Source organism: Megalopta genalis, chromosome 4 (genome assembly GCF_051020955.1).
Source record: "Megalopta genalis isolate 19385.01 chromosome 4, iyMegGena1_principal, whole genome shotgun sequence".
NCBI lineage: Eukaryota > Metazoa > Arthropoda > Insecta > Hymenoptera > Halictidae > Megalopta > Megalopta genalis.
In genome coordinates, this window is record NC_135016.1 from 250,232 (window position 1) to 271,944 (window position 21,713).

At 44.7% G+C, this 21,713-nt stretch overlaps 1 long non-coding RNA gene across 1 annotated transcript in view; it reads right to left on the reverse strand.

Moving 5' to 3' along the window:
• Positions 1 to 1,094: 1,094 nt before the first annotated feature.
• The window catches only part of LOC143259364 (uncharacterized), a 57,077-nt gene continuing 36,458 nt past the window's right edge, over positions 1,095 to 21,713 (reverse strand). The window contains exon 3 of the long non-coding RNA XR_013033165.1: positions 1,095 to 7,314. This is a non-coding gene — a long non-coding RNA (uncharacterized LOC143259364). The remainder of the gene's footprint in view (positions 7,315 to 21,713) is intronic.

Consider the following 21,713-nt stretch of genomic DNA (forward strand, 5'->3'; position numbering starts at 1 on the left):
CGACCCGAGACGACTCCTCTACATCGTCCTCGCACAGCAAATTAACGGCGTTCCGATCAGAATAACCTACTCCGGTGAGTGCTAAGTGTAAATCGCCTGCAAGCGCCTCGTGGTTTTCCCGGTTAGACGCGGACGTGCCGTGCCGCGTAAACAAAAGGATTGCTACTGACGTCTAAACTCCGTGGAATTCGACGCGTTTTATATTTTCGCGGTTTTCGACCCCGGGACGTAACAAATTTGGTGGCAGCGGTGGGATCCGAGCAATCACCACGATAGCTACTCCCGCAGGAAATACGCACTCCCAGGTGCCCGTCACCTCCGTGAAATCTCGGGAACAGTTATGTGAATATGAGGCTCAATTAAAAGCAGAGGAAGCTAGGTTACGTAGTCAAATCACTAAATTCGAAGAGAAAAAATTGAAGCTTACTATCGATTTCGACAACGCGAGAGAGAAATTTGATAAAGATCGCGAACTCCTTCAAAGACAAAACGCCGCCCTAATACAAGAAGTCGAGGCATTGAAAATCCGTCACGGTCCCCCACGCAACAGTACCGTACCCGAGGCACCGGATTTCACCACCGATGATGATGTCGACATGCGTCGCCCCTTTTACCCTGCTAAAGCCACGCGAAACGAAATGAATACGGAAATGACAAACATCACTATGCACGCCGCGTGCAACACAGTCCCGAAATTCGACGGTACAAATCTCCCCGTTTGGAGATTTACGCGAACTTGCCGTCGGGCCCGCGATTTAGTACCCGGCCGTTCGGAGCAAACACTAGCTAAATTAATCGTAAATAAGTTACAGGATCGCGTGTATACCGCCGTCGAAGATATGAGCATTCTAACGGTCGCGGACATTTGCAATCGGCTGAAAGACGTGTTCGGGCCTTCCGACACTATCGATCATTATCGCGGAAAAATGGCTAACATCAAAATGAGGCCAAACGAGCACATCCTAGATTTTATCGGTCGTACTAAAGACCTTCGTTCGGCAATAATCGATTGCAATCACGCGCATCCAGATTTTGCCGTGTTACGTCTCCCGACGTTTGATTAAGGACAATTACCATATAATTACTCGAATAAATATAAAATAAGTAAATATGTATTCACCTTATCATCGTAAGAATAAGATGCACACTCAGTTACATACCCACCTTCATAAGACACTACAGAACTCTACGTTAACTACACGTCTTTACCAACCACACAGAACCCACCGAACTCCACCACACCGATAACACTAAACCGCATGAACACTAATACTTAAGTAACATTAGAACATAACTCGTGGCGTTAGACATATTCTAAGTAGCCACAATTGCGCGCGGACTGGTGTTACGTCAGTCCGCTGAACGTGGCATCCCCGCTCCGAGCGCTCCGTTGCCATGGAGACCTCCCTCCACGACGACCGAGCCTACCAAGATGGCGGCGGGATCGCAGCCGAGGAGGACCCATGCGGAGCCGAGCAGAGCAGTTCCGCATCCAACCTCTACGACTCGACTTCTCAGCTCCCAACCGGGGAGACCTTTCGGTTCCATATCCAGTCAAACTCTCCGCGATTATAACGTTAGGAATTCTATTCGTAGGAAGTAAGAACGCGCTTTGTAGTTTATATTATAATAGAATATACTATTTAGTTAGACTCAATTCAATTCATTTTCCCAACGTCCTGCATCCGGAGATCACTTCACCGAAACCCCGATCGAGCTACCAACCGCCAACGCCCAGGAAAGTCTCGACGACGCCGGGGCCTGCCAATAACCTCCCCTACACAAAATCAGGCCGAACACCGTTCCAGGGGATGAGCGGAGGCAACGAGGTAAGTGCAGTGCAATCATCCCAAATAGAGCCGAGTTGACGGGTCGTGAGACCCTGTAATACGCGAACGGTACGCGTCGCGTGTGCAAAACGGTGGTTCGAAATACGTCTGTTTCCGCGGTCCGTAGAAGGGTAACATATATTTTTCGGAACGTCTACCGCGGGACGTAACAGCCGACATTGACGAATTGACAAAGAGGAGTTTTCTCCGAGGCGTAATCCCTACGTTAAAGTACATGATTCGACATTTAGAGTCATATTCGCTCCAGAAATTGTTCGATACTGCGATTGCCTGCTACAAAGAAGCGGAAATAGATAGAAAAGCTTACAACCCGCGAAAAGTTCGATTCGAATCGGAATTCCAATCACGCAATCAGACGCACCAACGATATGAGTCCCCGAGATCGCTATACCGTGACGTCACGTACGCGCCGGCCAACAGACACGCGCCGACCAACAGTTATGAACTCAGACGCGACTTCCCCAAGCGTGCCGCGCAGCAATCTCGAGATAATTATCGCCCGGCCCCTCGCCGTATCGTACCGACCAGACCGACGTACAGTGCCTCGCGCGTAGACAAACGATGTACCTATTGTAAAAATTTGGGACATGATATCCACGAATGCCGGAAAAGAGAGTTCAATAACCGAGCGCGCGAACAAATGTCGGGAAACGGACGAGACCTCCCGACCCAATCGAACGGCCGTCGGGAGGACCCACAAAGATCGAGAAACATCCGCGTGATCGCACAGCAACCAGATCAGGGGGATCTGGAGCACAACGAGTCTCTCGAATCCCCATGTTTTGATCGAGCCTCCGGAAACTGTTAGAATAACGAGAGTAATGATAGAGAGAGAGAGACACCGGGGCAGAGCCCAACATTATAAAAGCGACTCTGCTTAAGCCGGATGTGATTGTAGATACGCTCAACACGTTAAAAATCACGGGAATCATGAAGGGCGCGGTTTCAACCATAGGATCCACAGTCCTAACGATCGCGGCAGTAGAAATCGAAATCCACGTAGTCAGCGACGCTTTTCCCATCCCCGCGGACGGAATCATAGGCTCGGCGTTTCTCTCACAGGGCGCCGAGATCTTATATAAACACCGTAAGTTATCTTGGCACGAGAACAAATTCCCGTTCGTCACCAAGGACCGCATTAAGATAGGGCCACGAGAATCCGCTTGCATTACGATAAGCGCCACTTGCCCGAAATCCGATTATCTCAGCCGCCGTGAGATAGCACCGGGAGTATTAATACCCCATTGTTTTGTGTGTACATCCGACGGGAAGATCTGTATCAATTGCGTGAACACCACGGACAAAGCAATCGACCTCCCCATGCCGATCATGGAGCTGGAGGAGGTGGAAGAGATAACAGATACCCTGCCAGAACCTAGCATACCAATTCCAACTATTATTCCCACGCCGAAAGAAGGCCGCGATTCCAATTCAAAATCTACTAAATCTATCTTCAACCTCTCGCGCCTCTCTGCCTCCCGTTATGAGGAAATAATGGGCATAATTAGCACCAACCATCTCAGTAGCGAGGAGAGAGAGAGCGTCGAAAATATCTTACGAGAATATCACGATATCTTCCATCTCCCCGGGGAACACCTCGGACAAACCAGCGAGGTCAAACACAAAATCGTTACCACAGATCCGATACCCGTGCACGTCAAGCAGTATCGTTACCCACCGATTCATAAGGAGGAAATCGACAGGCAGATGGAAGAACTTCTCGAACAGAAGATAGTAGAGCCGTCCAAATCTCCATATAATAGCCCCTTATGGACCGTCCCCAAGAAGGCCGACGCTAACGGCAATAAACGTTGGCGTATGGTAATCGATTTTCGTGCGCTAAATGAAAAATCGGTCCCAGACGCATATCCCCTCCCGAGCATCCTGGAAATACTCGACCAGCTCGGTAACGCTAAGTATTTTAGCGTGTTTGACCTGGCCAACGGGTTCCACCAAATCGGCATGGACCCGGAAGACGCGCAGAAAACCGCGTTTTCAACACCGTTCGGTCATTACGAGTTTAAACGTATGCCATTCGGCCTCCGCAACGCCCCCGAGACATTTCAGCGCCTCATGGATAGCGTTCTCTCAGGCCTACAAGGAACGGAACTGTTCGTTTACCTAGATGATATTGTCATATACTCCCGCAGCCTTTCGGAACATAGGGCGAAATTCGATAAGTTGGCTCGACGTCTGCGCAACGCGAACTTAAAGCTACAACCCTCGAAATGCGGCTTCTTGCACAAGGAAGTCGCATATCTAGGACACATCATCGGCGAAAACGGTGTGAAACCGTGTCGTTTAAAAATCCAAGCTGTGAAAGAATTTCCGCGGCCCCAGAATATTCGAAGCCTGCGCGAGTTCCTGGGACTGTCAGGCTATTACCGGCGATTTATCCCTAAATTCTCACATATAACGAAACCTATGACAACCCTGTTGAAAAAGGATAAACCTTTCGTATGGAATCGAGAACAAGAGAACGCCTTCTGCGTTCTCCGCGAATTACTCACTACCGAACCTCTGTTGCAATACCCCGATTTTACGAAGGAATTCAACGTAACCACAGACGCCTCAGGTTACGCGATAGGCGGAGTATTGAGTCAGGGCCCCCCAGCAAAGACCGCCCGATAGCCTACGCTTCCAGGCTGTTACACGGTGCAGAGTTGAATTACTCAACTATCGAGAAGGAATGTTTAGCGATAGTATACTGTACACAGTATTTCCGGCCATACATCTACGGCCATAAGTTTAATCTCATCACGGACCATCAGCCCCTGGTCTGGATGAATAACGTTAAAGATCCGACGTCGCAATTGCTCTGCTGGCGCCTTAAACTAGCCGAGTTCGACTATAAGATCACTTACAAAACCGGGAAGACTAATTTGAACGCAGACGCCCTGTCGCGCAATCCTGTACCAGATCTCCTTATCACAATCAAACCAACCCCATCTAAACAAGTCGGGGCCATTCGTCGTAAAAACAGTCGACAGACACCGAACGCGCCGCCGACAAATTCCACAGAGATAACACGACCGCAGTCCCGCCACCCCCCTATGCCATCTGGGCCTCGTTAGCCTACAACCTCGACAGTTCCCACGCAATCGACCCTCGACTCCCCCTCTCCTACACCTTCCCACGCAAACGAAAATCTCGACTCCTCTTCATCCTCAGACGATCAGATTTTCGACAATTACAACACGCAGTACACGAATAACAGACGTACTATCATACATACGCGGGACAGACTATCTATGAGGAACGACAACCTAGCAATATTCGTAACAGCGGACGGTCAACCAATAGACGAAGGAGCAGTCGACGTTTTTACTATAGGCAAATTCCAACGCATCTCCGGTCTCACATTATTTCGGGCTCGAGTACTAACCCACGGGACTAAAAATTTAATCCTACTTCCTATAAAGGACACGCAACTCCACACAACCAATTCCGAAGGGGTGGTAGAAGCCCTGAGGTCACTCCTAGACGTTGTAACAGAACTCCAATTGGATTCTGTAAGCCTTTCAAAGACTTCCCTGGACGACGTAAACTGGACATTTATCTATAAAACTTTGATCGACTTATTTTCCACAACAGACGCACAGATCTTCGTGTGCGGACATAACGTAAAAATTCCGCCCGCGAACGAACGATTAGAAATTATCGCGGAAAATCACTGCTCCGCTTTCGCGGGACACAAAGGGGTGACTAAGACGTACAGACGCATCAGAGAAAAGTACTTTTGCAACGCGAGGTCCAGGAATTCGCCAATACTTGCAATAACTGTCAAAAGAAGAAACTAACGCGTGTAAAATCCCGGCAACCAATGACGATCACCGACACTCCAGGGAAAGCCTTCGAGAAGGTTTCCATGGACATCGTAGGCCCACTCCCTACATCATTAAACAACTTCTTCTACATCCTTACTATCCAGGACCTCCTCACAAAGTACTCCCTCGCGATCCCCCTTGCAAACACTAACGCGATAGAGATAGCCGACGCGTTTACGAAGCATTTCATTTGCCGGTTCGGCGCTCCCAAAGGGATTTTGACCGATCAGGGGACGAATTTTCTGAGTTCCCTGATGAGGAATGTCGCTAAGCGTTTTAAGATAGCTCAATTTAAAACCACCGCGTTCAGGCCGCAAAGCAATGGTTCTATCGAGCGGTCACATCACGTACTCACCGAATATTTAAAGCAATACGTGAAGAATAACGACTGGGACGAGTGGCTCCCATTCGCGACATTCTCGTATAACACTAGTACGCACGAAGGAACCCTATTCACACCCCACGAACTCGTGTTCGGCACGGTGGCTCGTACACCATCCGCAAACAGCGCGGCCCACGACTCGACCGACGAATCGTACGCGCACTATTTAGAAAGGCTGCAGGAAAAATTATCAGGTACCACCCAGAAGGCAAGAGAGAACCTGACCACGGCAAAGGTAAGATCAAAAAGATTTTACGATAAACGAACGAATGTCCGAACCTTCGCTGTCGGGGACAAGGTCTTCCTATTGAAGGAACCTCGGAAGGGGAAAATCGACGACGAATACACCGGACCGTATACCATACTAAAATGCTTAAGCAACCAGAATGTACGAATTAATTTTAAGACCGGTTCCCGCGTGGTACATTCCGACAAATTGAAACACGCGCCCAAACCACTCGTACATGTAAGCAGCGTCGGCTGCACCCTCGTCAAAACCCCCTCCCACGAGACCCCCACCCAACAACAGCGATATAAGACGGTGCTCGAGGCGATCCAGGCACAGTCACCATCCAGCAGCAGCATGAAAAACTACGTAGCCATTCTAGCGGTCTTCGCCATCTTCCGAACATCCACTGCGCTCATCGGGTACGACTGCAGCGGCACTACACTCAACGTCACTACGTTTTCCACGGTCGATAAGCCCAAATGCGAGGGTACCGACGCCAAACCACACGTCGAAAATACGAAGGTGCAGCTCCTCCAGCTGGTGGATTTCGACGAAACTCGAACGATACAGTGCAAGGTTGAAGTCGACCGCACTATATATCACTGTGGCATGCACTCGCACACCTCCATTGTCAACAATGGAAGGCAACAATACATACTAAATACACCACAGGACATATGCCGAACGATGCAAGACTCGGGGGCACTCATGCTTCCACCGACGGGTCAGATCGCAGGCCTAGTCCGGAACAGCACCACAACCAGAAGCCTGACGCTGGCTGGGGAAATCCTCCAGGATGGAACCTGCAGTGGCACAACGTATAGCGATCCCTTCGGCACGTGGACAGGAGTCGTGGTGCAAGCAGTAGTAAGAATAACACTCAGAAGTTTCAACTCGGCAGTAAAACTCTCCTCGGGAGAAGTCTTCCTACCCTCGGGACACCATTGCCCTCTCAACAGGGAATATTGCATGGACCCAGAGGACGGATTCTCATACTGGAACAGCCTCCCAGATGACAGCTGCCACCTAAAACAATACAACGTACTATATGAAGGCAAGGCTACGAAGGTTGGAACCAAATCCTCCAATATGGCGGTATATACCGTCACTTCGGGTGACACAGCCTTCGCACTCACCAGCACCGGCCACGCCCAGATCTGCGGCTACACGCTCACGAAAACGGAGCACCCCAAACTCCTTATCGTGGACACCCGAAAAGACGGCAGGTTCAAGGCAGCACAGAAGAAGAACGTTAACAACCTAGACATCTTCACGTACGTAAACACCAAATTCGTATACATGGAGAAGCACATAAGGTCACAAATTTTGTCGCTCTACCTCGACATCACGAGACAGAAATGCCGCTTGGAACAGCAAGTCCTAAGAAACGTAATCTCGCTGATACACATAGCGCCGGCAGAGGTCGCCACCACTCTGGTGAAAGAACCAGGATTCATGGCCATTCAGTCAGGCGAGGCTATCCATGTGATAAAATGCATCCCGGTACAATGCTCACTCCGAAAAACTACGGATTGCTTCGACGAATTGCCGGTGCAACATCAAAATCAATCCTTTTTCCTAACACCGAGAACAAGAATCCTAGTAAAAACAGGAACCAGGAGGGAGTGCAATGAATTGATCTCGCCGGCATTCAAAATCCACGGGACGTGGTTCCGAATGACGCCGCGACCAGTGGAAAGCGTACCACCACCGCCACTCCAACCCATAACAGAAGCCGCTTGGAAATACACCAATCCCGCTAACCTAGCAAACGGCGGAATTTACACGCAAGAAGACATCCAGAAACTAAATGATCACATAATTGTTCCCGGCGGAAAAAGCAGCGGTCATCAACGCTCTAGCACAAGGAGCCTCCGGCCGCGCCTTCGCGCCTGATTCAATAAGGTTATATAACCTCTTGGACGAAACAACGCTGGAACGGATTGCCGAATCAACGGGGAAGAAGATATGGAACGGGTTTATGGAATTCGGTTCCGTCATGGCGGGACTAATGGGCATCCACCTGGTAATTCGCTGCATCAAGGCGGCAATCAACACCGTCTTGAACGGCATCGCGCTCCACGCCGCATACGGCTGCAGTCTACAACTTCTGGCGGCAACCTGGAGCACACTCACACACTTCTGCCTCTACTTGAAAGGCAAAAACAATCATAGTGAACTAAGTGAAGTGAACACCCAAGTGAGCCCCTTAGAGTGCATAAACACAGACAAACCCACCCTAAGTGAACCCCTCACCAGTAGTAAAGACACTTTTGAAGTACACGTCAAACCAACTAGCAAGTATGTTACATATAAACGATCCAAGAAGTCGAACCTCTTCTCGGACGACGATTTTAAAGAAACGATTTGGTTTCAAATTCATGCGATATGAACAATTTAACTTCAGATTCATGAGAAATACACGAATCAGCTTCAAATTCACGCGAAACATACGATTTAGCTTCAATATCATGCGAAACACACGATTTCGATTCAAACTCGTGCGAAATAGCGATTTTAAACAAACGATTTAGCTACAAATTCATGCGAAATGATCAATTTAACTTCAGATTCATGCGAAATACACGAATTAGCTTTAAATCAACGCGAAACATACGATTTAGCTTCAATATCATGCGAAAAACACGATTTCGATTGAAATTCGTGCGAAATAGCGATTTTAAACAAACGATTTGGCTTCAAATTCATGCGATATGAACAATTTAACTTCACATTCAAGAGAAATACATGAATTAGCTTCAAATTCACATGAAACAAACGATTTAACTTCAATATCATGCGAAACTCACGATTTCGCTTCTAATTCGTGCAAAATAACGATTTTAAACAAACGATTTAGCTACAAATTCATGCGAAATGATCAATTTAGCTTCAGATTCATGCGAAATACACGAATCAGCTTCAAATTCACGCGAAACATACGATTTAGCTTCAATATCATGCGAAACACACGATTTCGATTCAAACTCGTGCGAAATAGCGATTTTAAACAAACGATTTAGCTACAAATTCATGCGAAATGATCAATTTAACTTCAGATTCATGCGAAATACACGAATTAGCTTTAAATCAACGCGAAACATACGATTTAGCTTCAATATCATGCGAAAAACACGATTTCGATTGAAATTCGTGCGAAATAGCGATTTTAAACAAACGATTTGGCTTCAAATTCATGCGATATGAACAATTTAACTTCACATTCAAGAGAAATACATGAATTAGCTTCAAATTCACATGAAACAAACGATTTAACTTCAATATCATGCGAAACTCACGATTTCGCTTCTAATTCGTGCAAAATAACGATTTTAAACAAACGATTTAGCTACAAATTCATGCGAAATGATCAATTTAGCTTCAGATTCATGCGAAATACACGAATCAGCTTCAAATTCACGCGAAACATACGATTTAGCTTCAATATCATGCGAAACACACGATTTCGATTCAAACTCGTGCGAAATAGCGATTTTAAACAAACGATTTAGCTACAAATTCATGCGAAATGATCAATTTAACTTCAGATTCATGCGAAATACACGAATTAGCTTTAAATCAACGCGAAACATACGATTTAGCTTCAATATCATGCGAAAAACACGATTTCGATTGAAATTCGTGCGAAATAGCGATTTTAAAGAAACGATTTGGCTTCAAATTCATGCGATATGAACAATTTAACTTCACATTCAAGAGAAATACATGAATTAGCTTCAAATTCACATGAAACAAACCATTTAACTTCAATATCATGCGAAACTCACGATTTCGCTTCTAATTCGTGCAAAATAACGATTTTAAACAAACGATTTAGCTTCAAATTCATGCGAAATGATCAATTTAGCTTCAGATTCATGCGAAATACACGAATCAGCTTCAAATTCACGCGAAACATACGATTTAGCTTCAATATCATGCGAAACACACGATTTCGATTCAAACTCGTGCGAAATAGCGATTTTAAACAAACGATTTAGCTACAAATTCATGCGAAATGATCAATTTAACTTCAGATTCATGCGAAATACACGAATTAGCTTTAAATCAACGCGAAACATACGATTTAGCTTCAATATCATGCGAAAAACACGATTTCGATTGAAATTCGTGCGAAATAGCGATTTTAAAGAAACGATTTGGCTTCAAATTCATGCGATATGAACAATTTAACTTCACATTCAAGAGAAATACATGAATTAGCTTCAAATTCACATGAAACAAACCATTTAACTTCAATATCATGCGAAACTCACGATTTCGCTTCTAATTCGTGCAAAATAACGATTTTAAACAAACGATTTAGCTTCAAATTCATGCGGAATGATCAATTTAGCTTCAGATTCATGCGAAATACACGAATTAGCTTCAAATTCACATGAAACAAACCATTTAACTTCAATATCATGCGAAACTCACGATTTCGCTTCTAATTCGTGCAAAATAACGATTTTAAACAAACGATTTAGCTACAAATTCATGCGAAATGATCAATTTAGCTTCAGATTCATGCGAAATACATGAATCAGCTTCAAATTCACGCGAAACATACGATTTAGCTTCAATATCATGCGAAACACACGATTTCGATTCAAATTCGTGCGAAATAGCGATTTTATACAAACGATTTAGCTACAAATTCATGCGAAATGATCAATTTAGCTTCAGATTCATGCGAAATACACGAATTAGCTTTAAATCAACGCGAAACATACGATTTAGCTTCAATATCATGCGAAACACACGATTTAGCTTCAAATTCGTGCAAAATAACGATTTTAAACAAACGATTTAGCTTCAAATTCATGCGAAATGATCAATTTAGCTTCAGATTCATGCGAAATACACGAATCAGCTTCAAATTCACGCGAAACATACGATTTAGCTTCAATATCATGCGAAACACACGATTTCGATTCAAATTCGTGCGAAATAGCGATTTTATACAAACGATTTAGCTACAAATTCATGCGAAATGATCAATTTAGCTTCAGATCCATGCGAAATACACGAATTAGCTTTAAATCAACGCGAAACATACGATTTAGCTTCAATATCATGCGAAACACACGATTTCGATTCCAATTCGTGCGAAATAGCGATTTTAAACAAACGATTTGGCTTCAAATTCATGCGATATGGACAATTTAACTTCAGATTCATGAGAAATACACGAATTAGCTTTAAATCAACGCGAAACATACGATTTAGCTTCAATATCATGCGAAACTCACGATTTCGCTTCAAATTCGTGCAAAATAACGATTTTAAACAAACGATTTAGCTTCAAATTCATGCGAAATGATCAATTTAGCTTCAGATTCATGCGAAATACACGAATCAGCTTCAAATTCACGCGAAACATACGATTTAGCTTCAATATCATGCGAAACTCACGATTTCGATTGAAATTCGTGCGAAATAGCGATTTTAAAGAAACGATTTGGCTTCAAATTCATGCGATATGAACAATTTAACTTCACATTCAAGAGAAATACATGAATTAGCTTCAAATTCACATGAAACAAACCATTTAACTTCAATATCATGCGAAACTCACGATTTTGATTCTAATTCGTGCAAAATAACGATTTTAAACAAACGATTTAGCTTCAAATTCATGCGAAATGATCAATTTAGCTTCAGATTCATGCGAAATACACGAATCAGCTTCAAATTCACGCGAAACATATGATTTAGCTTCAATATCATGCGAAACTCACGATTTCGCTTCAAATTCGTGCAAAATAACGATTTTAAACAAACGATTTAGCTACAAATTCATGGGAAATGATCAATTTAGCTTCAGATTCATGCGAAATACACGAATCAGCTTCAAATTCACGCGAAACATACGATTTAGCTTCAATATCATGCGAAACACACGATTTCGATTCAAACTCGTGCGAAATAGCGATTTTAAACAAACGATTTAGCTACAAATTCATGCGAAATGATCAATTTAACTTCAGATTCATGCGAAATACACGAATTAGCTTTAAATCAACGCGAAACATACGATTTAGCTTCAATATCATGCGAAAAACACGATTTCGATTGAAATTCGTGCGAAATAGCGATTTTAAAGAAACGATTTGGCTTCAAATTCATGCGATATGAACAATTTAACTTCACATTCAAGAGAAATACATGAATTAGCTTCAAATTCACATGAAACAAACCATTTAACTTCAATATCATGCGAAACTCACGATTTCGCTTCTAATTCGTGCAAAATAACGATTTTAAACAAACGATTTAGCTTCAAATTCATGCGAAATGATCAATTTAGCTTCAGATTCATGCGAAATACACGAATCAGCTTCAAATTCACGCGAAACATACGATTTAGCTTCAATATCATGCGAAACTCACGATTTCGATTGAAATTCGTGCGAAATAGCGATTTTAAAGAAACGATTTGGCTTCAAATTCATGCGATATGAACAATTTAACTTCACATTCAAGAGAAATACATGAATTAGCTTCAAATTCACATGAAACAAACCATTTAACTTCAATATCATGCGAAACTCACGATTTTGCTTCTAATTCGTGCAAAATAACGATTTTAAACAAACGATTTAGCTTCAAATTCATGCGAAATGATCAATTTAGCTTCAGATTCATGCGAAATACACGAATCAGCTTCAAATTCACGCGAAACATACGATTTAGCTTCAATATCATGCGAAACTCACGATTTCGCTTCAAATTCGTGCAAAATAACGATTTTAAACAAACGATTTAGCTACAAATTCATGGGAAATGATCAATTTAGCTTCAGATTCATGCGAAATACACGAATCAGCTTCAAATTCACGCGAAACATACGATTTAGCTTCAATATCATGCGAAACACACGATTTCGATTCAAACTCGTGCGAAATAGCGATTTTAAACAAACGATTTAGCTACAAATTCATGCGAAATGATCAATTTAACTTCAGATTCATGCGAAATACACGAATTAGCTTTAAATCAACGCGAAACATACGATTTAGCTTCAATATCATGCGAAAAACACGATTTCGATTGAAATTCGTGCGAAATAGCGATTTTAAAGAAACGATTTGGCTTCAAATTCATGCGATATGAACAATTTAACTTCACATTCAAGAGAAATACATGAATTAGCTTCAAATTCACATGAAACAAACCATTTAACTTCAATATCATGCGAAACTCACGATTTCGCTTCTAATTCGTGCAAAATAACGATTTTAAACAAACGATTTAGCTTCAAATTCATGCGGAATGATCAATTTAGCTTCAGATTCATGCGAAATACACGAATTAGCTTCAAATTCACATGAAACAAACCATTTAACTTCAATATCATGCGAAACTCACGATTTCGCTTCTAATTCGTGCAAAATAACGATTTTAAACAAACGATTTAGCTACAAATTCATGCGAAATGATCAATTTAGCTTCAGATTCATGCGAAATACATGAATCAGCTTCAAATTCACGCGAAACATACGATTTAGCTTCAATATCATGCGAAACACACGATTTCGATTCAAATTCGTGCGAAATAGCGATTTTATACAAACGATTTAGCTACAAATTCATGCGAAATGATCAATTTAGCTTCAGATTCATGCGAAATACACGAATTAGCTTTAAATCAACGCGAAACATACGATTTAGCTTCAATATCATGCGAAACACACGATTTCGATTCCAATTCGTGCGAAATAGCGATTTTAAACAAACGATTTGGCTTCAAATTCATGGGAAATGATCAATTTAGCTTCAGATTCATGCGAAATACACGAATCAGCTTCAAATTCACGCGAAACATACGATTTAGCTTCAATATCATGCGAAACACACGATTTCGATTCAAACTCGTGCGAAATAGCGATTTTAAACAAACGATTTAGCTACAAATTCATGCGAAATGATCAATTTAGCTTCAGATTCATGCGAAATACACGAATTAGCTTTAAATCAACGCGAAACATACGATTTAGCTTCAATATCATGCGAAAACCACGATTTCGATTGAAATTCGTGCGAAATAGCGATTTTAAAGAAACGATTTGGCTTTGTTACGTCTCGCGACGTATTGCGTAGCGCGTAACTTAACAATAAGACCTTATATACGAATAGCCGATAAGCATAGGTTAGCCTTTAGACAGTACGCCTATATTAAGTAATAATAACTATATCCGTTCGCATGCATAGCACCACGCATAATACACTTTAAGTCGGACATAATACGGGCGCCAACCTGTCGCGCCAATCTGTCTCCGTTTTCCTCGTACAACCACTTTTCCTCTCGCCTACCCTTTTAGGACTCCTTATTGCTACATAGATCTCCACTTGCACCTTTCCTCTCGCCTACCCTTTTAGGACTCCTTATCATTACATAGATCTCCACTCGCACTTTTCCTCTCGCCTACCCTTTTAAGATCCCTTATCGATACATAGATCTCCACTTGCACTTTTCCTCTCGCCTACTCTCTTAGGATCCCTTACCATTACACAAACTTTCACTTATCTTGCCCTCGCCTACCCTTCACGACAATCTCAACCTTTGCATACCTGCTTCACTTTCCCGGCCGCCGTCTCGACGCCTACGCCGGCGCCCCGTACCTCTGACGTAGGCAGCCCCACTCCCCGCCGCACCGAGGGCGCGCACACAGCGACCCCAACCCCTCGCCGTACCAGAGGAGCTCCGAGCAGAGACTCGGAACATCAGTTCTACCTCCGCCGCCTCCTGGACTAGACGCCCAGCGCCAGCACTCCGCATAGTGCTACGCGTTACTATTTCCATTTCGACTCTGAATCTTAGGTCGTACTTAACAATTTTAAGTCTCTTAAAGTATAAGTCTAGAAGTGTAACTTTAATTCAAGAATATACTACCTTTATTTCATATACATAAATTCAGTGAATGTTATTATCAACTACCAGTTCCTTAAACTAATTTCGACGTTAACATAATTCAATATCGGCTTGGTGGTTACTGTCTAGTATCGGCTGGACAATTGCTTACTTAATAATTTTCTTAATTTGTGAATACGCTTTCGTGCGCCTTGGAGCACGCCCCGTATGCTCGGCACGAACGTATATTCTCCTAGAGAAATAGCCCTTTCTACCAGTGTGTGTTGGACGCTCGCCCCGTAAGCGCCGCACTAGTAGAGAGTCGTACCATTCCCACTATTTGCACGTTGCATTAGCTTCACGCTTGTATTTAACGTCCATGCCGAAACACGCCGGTCGATCCTATCAACTAAGGAAGCTGCGCAGATCTCACGCGGAACGACCACAACGTTCGCGTGATCCTACGCTAACAGTTAACGCCGTCATCGAAGCCAAACTGCGACAGCTGCTGCAGACGGCCCGGACTCCCTGGACAACGCCAAGGACTCTCGACGTTCCGATCTCCATCCTCGACGTCGCCAGGATCCCCAGAGCCGACCCGAGACGACTCCTCTACATCGTCCTCGCGCAACGCACCAACAGCGTGCCGATTAGAATAACCTGCTCCGGTGAGTGCTAAGTGTAAATCGCCTGCAAGCGCCTCGTGGTTATCCCAGTTAGACGCGGACGTGCCGTGCCGCGTGAACGAAAAGGATTGCTATTTACGTCTAAACTCCGTGGAATTCGACGCGTTTATTATTAACGCGGTTTTCGACCCCGGGACGTAACAAAATTGGTGGCAGCGGTGGGATTCTGAGCAATCACCACGATGGCCACTCCCGCAGGAAACACGCGCTCCCAGAGGCCCGCCCCCTCCGTGAAATCCCAAGAACAGTTGTGCGAATATGAGGCTCAATTAAGAGCAGAGGAAGCTAGATTACGTAATCAAATAACAAAATTCGAAGAAAAGAAGTTGAAACTCACTATCGATTTCGACAACGCGAGAGAGAAATTCGATAAAGACCGCGAGCTCCTTCAAAGACAGAACGCCGCGCTAGTACAAGAGGTCGAGGCATTGAAAATCCGTCACGGTTCCCCACTCGACAATACCGTGATCGAAGCATCGGATTTCACCACCGACGATGACGTCGACATGCGTCGCTCCTTTTACCCTGCTAGAACCACGCGAAGCGAAATGAACACAGAAATGACGAACATCACCATGCATGCCGCGTGTAACACAGTCCCGGAATTCGACGGCACAAATCTCCCCGTCTGGAGATTTACGCGAGCTTGCCGTCGGGCCCGCGATTTAGTACCCAGCCGTTCGGAACAAACGTTGGCTAAACTAGTCGTGAACAAGTTGCAAGGACGTGCGTATACCGCCATCGAGGATATGAATATTTTAACGGTCGCGGACATTTGCAACCGGTTGAAAGACGTGTACGGACCCTCCGACACCATCGATCATTATCGCGGAGAAATGGCCAACATCAAAATGAGGCCAACCGAGCACATCCTGGATTTTATCGGCCGTACTAAAGACCTTCGCTCGGCAATAATCGACTGCAATCACGCGCACCCAGATCTCGCCGACATAGATGAATTAACAAACAGGAGCTTTCTCCGAGGCGTAATCCCTACATTGAAATATATGATTCGACATCTAGAATCATATTCGCTCCAGAAATTGTTCGACACTGCGATCGCGTGCTACAAAGAAGCGGAAGCAGATAGACAATCTTACAACCCGCGAGAAGTTCGATTCTCCGAACCGCAATCTAACGCACCGGAAAGGCGTTATCGCTCGCCGTCACCGTATCGCGTGGGATTCCAACGTAATCAATCGTACCAAAGATACGAGTCTCCGAGACCACTATACCGTGACGTCACGTACGCGCCGACAAACAGACGCGCGCCGACCAATAACTACGAATCCAGGCGCGACTTCGCCACACGTGCCGCGCCGCAACACCAAGACAATTATCGCTCGGCCCCTCACCGCATCGAACCAACCAGATCGACGTACAATGCCTCGCGCGTGGACAAACAATGCACTTACTGTAAAAATCTGGGTCATGATATCCACGAGTGTAGGAAAAGAGAATTCAACAACCGAGCGCGCGAACAAATGTCGGGAAACGGACGAAACCTCCCGACCCAATCGAGCGGCCGTCGGGAGGACCCGCGAAGATCGAGAAACATCCGCGCGATCGCCCAGCAACCAGATCAGGAGGATCTGGAGCACAGCGAGTCTCCCGAATCGCACTAAGACCCGATACCGCCGTACCCCATGTCTTGATCGAGCCCCCGGAAACCGTTAGGACAATGAGAGTTATGATAGACACCGGAGCAGAGCCCAACATTATAAAAGTAACTCTGCTTAAGCCGGACGTGATCATAGATACGCTCAATACGATAAAAATCACGGGAATCACGGAGGGCGCAGTTTCAACCATGGGATCCACCATCTTAACGATCGCGGCAGTAGAAGTCGAATTCCACGTAGTCAGCGACACCTTTCCCATCCCCGCGGACGGAATCATAGGCTCGGCGTTTCTCTCACAGGGCGCCGAGATCTCATACAAGCACCATAAATTATCTTGGCACGATAACGAGTTCCCGTTCGTAACCAAGGACCGTATTAAGATAGGGCCACGAGAGTCAGCTTGCATTGCGATAAGCGCCACTGGCCCGAAGTCCGGTTATCTCAGCCGTCGCGAGATAGCACCGGGAGTATTAATACCTCATTGTTTGGCGCGTATATCCGGCGGTAAAATCTGTATCAATTGCGTAAACACCACGGATAAAGCAATCGACCTCCCCATGCCGATCATGGAGCTGGAGGAGGTGGAAGAGATAACAGATACCCTGCCAGAATCTAACATACCAACCCCGAGTACTACTTCTGCGCCGAAAGAAGGCCGCAATTCAAATTCAAAATCTACTAAATCTATCTTCAACCTCTCGCGCCTCTTTGCCTCCCGTTATGAGGAAATAATGGGCATAATTAGCACCAACCATCTCAGTAGCGAGGAGAGAGAGAGCGTCGAAAATATCTTACGAGAATATCACGATATCTTCCATCTCCCCGGGGAACACCTCGGACAAACCAGCGAGGTCAAACACAAAATCGTTACCACAGATCCGATACCCGTGCACGTCAAGCAGTATCGTTACCCACCGATTCATAAGGAGGAAATCGACAGGCAGATGGAAGAACTTCTCGAACAGAAGATAGTAGAGCCGTCCAAATCTCCATATAATAGCCCCTTATGGACCGTCCCCAAGAAGGCCGACGCTAACGGCAATAAACGTTGGCGTATGGTAATCGATTTTCGTGCGCTAAATGAAAAATCGGTCCCAGACGCATATCCCCTCCCGAGCATCCTGGAAATACTCGACCAGCTCGGTAACGCTAAGTATTTTAGCGTGTTTGACCTGGCCAACGGGTTCCACCAAATCGGCATGGACCCGGAAGACGCGCAGAAAACCGCGTTTTCAACACCGTTCGGTCATTACGAGTTTAAACGTATGCCATTCGGCCTCCGCAACGCTCCTGCGACCTTTCAGCACCTCATGGACAGCGTTCTCTCAGGTCTACAGGGAACAGAATTGTTTGTTTATCTAGACCATATTGTTACTTATTCCCGCAGACTTTCGGAACATAGGGCGAAATTCGATAAGTTAGCTCGACGACTGCGCAATGCAAACTTAAAGCTACAACCCTCGAAATGCGGTTTCTTACACAAGGAAGTGGCATATCTGGGACACATCATCGGCGAAGATGGTGTGAAACCATGTCCCTTAAAGTTTTAAGCTGTAAAGGAATTCCCGCGGCCCCAGAATATTCGGAACCTGCGCGAATTCTTAGGACTGTCGGGCTACTATCGGCGATTTATCCCTAAATTTTCACACATAACGAAACCACTGACAATCCTGCTGAAGAAGGATAAACCGTTCGTGTGGAATCAGGAACAAGAGAACGCCTTCTGCGTTCTTCGTGAGTTACTAACTACCGAGCCCCTGCTACAATATCCCGATTTTACGAAGGAATTCAATGTAACTACAGACGCCTCACATTAAAAACCGAATAATTTGACCTATCGCATGAGTGAATTGTGTAAAAACTGTGGAAGTTTAAAAATTCACCAATAGTTCGAAAAAACACGTGCTCTCACCTCGAGCTTCGAGACGCCACCGTCGGCGTGGGCTGGCGCTGCTCTCGCGGTGTTCTGCTCCGTGATTGGCTCCCGCCGAGTAGAGAGGAAACTCTCTTCTGAAAAAAGTGTTCATTGCTGCCAACTTTTAAAATTTTTCGGCGGTTGGCAGCAACTACCTCCGGGGGCCAGAAACAAAGTTCGAGTTTCCGCCACAGACTTACAAAAACTACAGTGCGGGAAATTTAAAACGTAGTGGACAAAAACTAACAGACAGTGAACAATTATTAACAAAATTGTTTAAACAAATTGTTTAAACAATTTTTAACAACTATTGACAATTTTCGGACTTTTTCACAAATAAGCTTTTTTTTTTTTTTAGAAAAAAAAAGAACAACAAGAAAGTCACCATGGGAGGTGACGAAGACGGTGCAGACGAGGGAAGCGAAAAAGCTAGGGAAGAAAATGAAGCGCAAGGCTGCATCCGATGACGAGGAACTCGCCGAGAGCTTGCCGGAGGAGGACTCTAGGCACTTCAAGAGCTTAATTAAGAGGGCCTACACATACACCGAACGCATCCTGGCTGAAAACAAAGCCCTCAGAAACGAAACAGAAAAAAAGGATCCCATTGAGGCGAGGCTGGACAACCTTACAAAAATTGTAAGCAGTGTTGTCAACCTAACCTCTTAGTTGTCAACAAACCCTCTAGCACACATACCTTCGATAACACAAGAGGCAAATCCAACATCGATGTATCACTGGTCGCCGGCCCAATAGCGAATAGGATAGATCGATGGCGGATACACGATAAAGAAACTGCAAGTGATCACAACCTAATCACATTTAACATCCAGCATGCATTCTCAGATAGCCCAAAACTCTCCTCCAACCGGTTCAATCTGAAAAGAGCGAACTGGAAGAAGTTTGAGAAAACCCTTAGAACCAAGTCCTTGCAGGTTCTCAACGCACCCTCAACCAATCACAAAGACGCAAACGGACTTGCAGTTGCGCTCGAGGATGTGATAATTCATGCCAGCAATGCTGCAATCCCAAGGAAGACCTGCTTCCCCAGGTCTGTCCTTTGGTGGAATAAAGACTTGGACAGATTGAAGAAGGAAGTCCGAAGGCTTAGAAGGTTAACTCAGCAAAACAGAAACACTGCACAGCACGAACAAACAACGAAACAATACAAGCAAATTAGAAACAAATACAATGCACACATCAAAAAGGCAAAACTCCTCAGCTGGCGCTCATTTGTGACAGCTGAGGGGAACAAAGGTCCCTGGGGCGTAGTTTATAAACTACAAGCCAGGAAAATCAACACTGCCAAAGCCTTCAACAACATCGCACAAAATAACACACACACAACCACTTGGAATGACACTGCTGAGTTACTCCTTCACAGCCTTATACCGGATGATGATAAGAGCGCTGAAACACAATGTTACAGGCGACTACACAATAACACAATAACACCCCCCGACACGCGCGACTCTGCCCCCTTCACAACAACTGAGGTGGAGATTGCCATTCGTAAGCTTAAAGGAAAGAAGGCCCCAGGCGCGGACGTAATGGAACCCGAGGTAGTCAAGAGGGCATGGCCCCTGCTACACACGGAGATAACACAATTGTATAACACATGTCTCTCGACAGCTACATTCCCGGACAGATGGAAGCAGGGGGTCATTAAAGTTCTGCTAAAGAACGAAAGCAAAGACCCCGCGAATCCGAAGTCATACAGACCCATCTGTCTCCTTCCAGTATTGAGCAAAATTCTGGAAAAATTAATTGCTTCTAAATTAAAACCCCTTTTCGAAACACATGTACAAACGGCTGACCAACAATGCGGCTTCCGACCAGCCAGATCCACGGAGGAAGCTATTGTTAAAGTCAGATCTATAACAGCGCAAAGCCAAGAGAGATATGTGATAGGTATACTATTTGATATAGCTGGCGCATTCGACAACGTATGGTGGCCTTCTATCCTAGACGGCCTGAAGCGACGAGATTGCCCTGCAAATCTGTACAGGCTCATCCAGAGTTACCTCTCGAAGAGATCTGTACAGATTCAAAACAATAGTTCCACTGTCAGAAAGGATGTGACAAAAGGTTGCCCACAGGGATCTGTACTGGGTCCAAAGTTCTGGAACCTACTATTTGACGACCTTTTAACCCTTAAATGCATAGAGTCCCAAAAATGAATCAATAACTTTTTGCGCGGATACCCGACAACAGTTTTGATATCGATACATTTGGCTGAATGGCAGTGATTCCTTTGTCCATTGACTTATCAAAAATTAACTAAAATAATGACATTTGACTTCAATATTTGTATCTTTCTGACGTTATACCAATTGGCGCGCATTTTT